This window comes from Dromiciops gliroides, chromosome 2 (genome assembly GCF_019393635.1).
Source record: "Dromiciops gliroides isolate mDroGli1 chromosome 2, mDroGli1.pri, whole genome shotgun sequence".
In the NCBI taxonomy this organism is placed as follows: Eukaryota; Metazoa; Chordata; class Mammalia; order Microbiotheria; family Microbiotheriidae; genus Dromiciops; species Dromiciops gliroides.
In genome coordinates, this window is record NC_057862.1 from 85,075,178 (window position 1) to 85,076,226 (window position 1,049).

At 42.5% G+C, this 1,049-nt stretch overlaps 1 pseudogene; it reads left to right on the forward strand.

Annotated features, from left to right (window-relative positions):
- Nucleotides 1–285: 285 nt before the first annotated feature.
- On the forward strand, nucleotides 286–763 carry LOC122739844 (annotated as a pseudogene).
- Nucleotides 764–1,049: the final 286 nt, after the last annotated feature.

Sequence of the window (1,049 nt, forward strand, 5' to 3'; positions counted from 1 at the left end):
GGTCAGAAAGAGATTACACAGGAATCTTTGCTGATACTGGGTGCAACTGGCACTGATTGCTAATTCTGTTGTCCATATGCAGTTCACGGTTGCAGTTCCAGGGTGGTATGGGGTATGGTATCCTATCAACTACATCACTTGTTGGGTACAAGCTGGGCTCAAATGTATACCTCTCCATTACCCCTGAGATAACAACTTGATACTGAAGAAATCCATTGGTAGGTCCAGATTTAAAGCGATAGAATTTTCCTCTTCCTCTTCGCCATCTTCCTGCCTGTCACAGCTATGAAGGTCAAGCTGTGCAGCTTCAGTGGGTACAGGAACTACCCAGGTCACAGGAGGTGCTACACCTGCACAGATGGGAAAGTTTTCCAACTTTTGAATGCAAAATGTAAGTCTGCATTCCTTTCAAAGAGGAACCCTCAGCAGATCAATTGGACTGTCCTGTATAGAAGAAAACACAAGAAGGGACAGTCAGAAGAGATTAAAAAAAAAAAAAAGAACTCGCCAGACAGTTAAATTCCAGAGGGCCATCACTGGGGCTTCTCTTTCTGATATAATGCCCAAGAGGAACCAGAAACCTGAAGTTAGAAAGGCCCAATGAAAACAAGCCATCAGGACTGCCAAGCAAGCAAAAAAGGCTAAGAAAGCAACTAAGAAAACAGCTGCATCTTCCGCTAAGGCTCCTGCAAAGACAATACGTAAACAAAAAATTGTGAAGCCAGTGAAAGTTTCTGCACCCTGAGTTGGTAGAAAACGTTAATTGTCTACTAAATTGAACTAAATAAAATAAAATTTAAAGCAAAAACAACAACAAAAATAAAAAGATAGGGGCAGCTAGGTGGTGCAGTGGATAAAGCACTGGCCCTGGATTCAGGAGGACCTGAGTTCAAATCTGACCTCAGACACTTGGCACTAGCTGTGTGACCCTGGGCAAGTCACATAACCTTAATTGCCTCAGAAAAAAAGGAAAGAAAAAAGTAAAGAGATAGAATTTATTTAAAGGAGACTTACTTATAGGGGGGTGGGGTCTGTGTCCTGGACAGCCA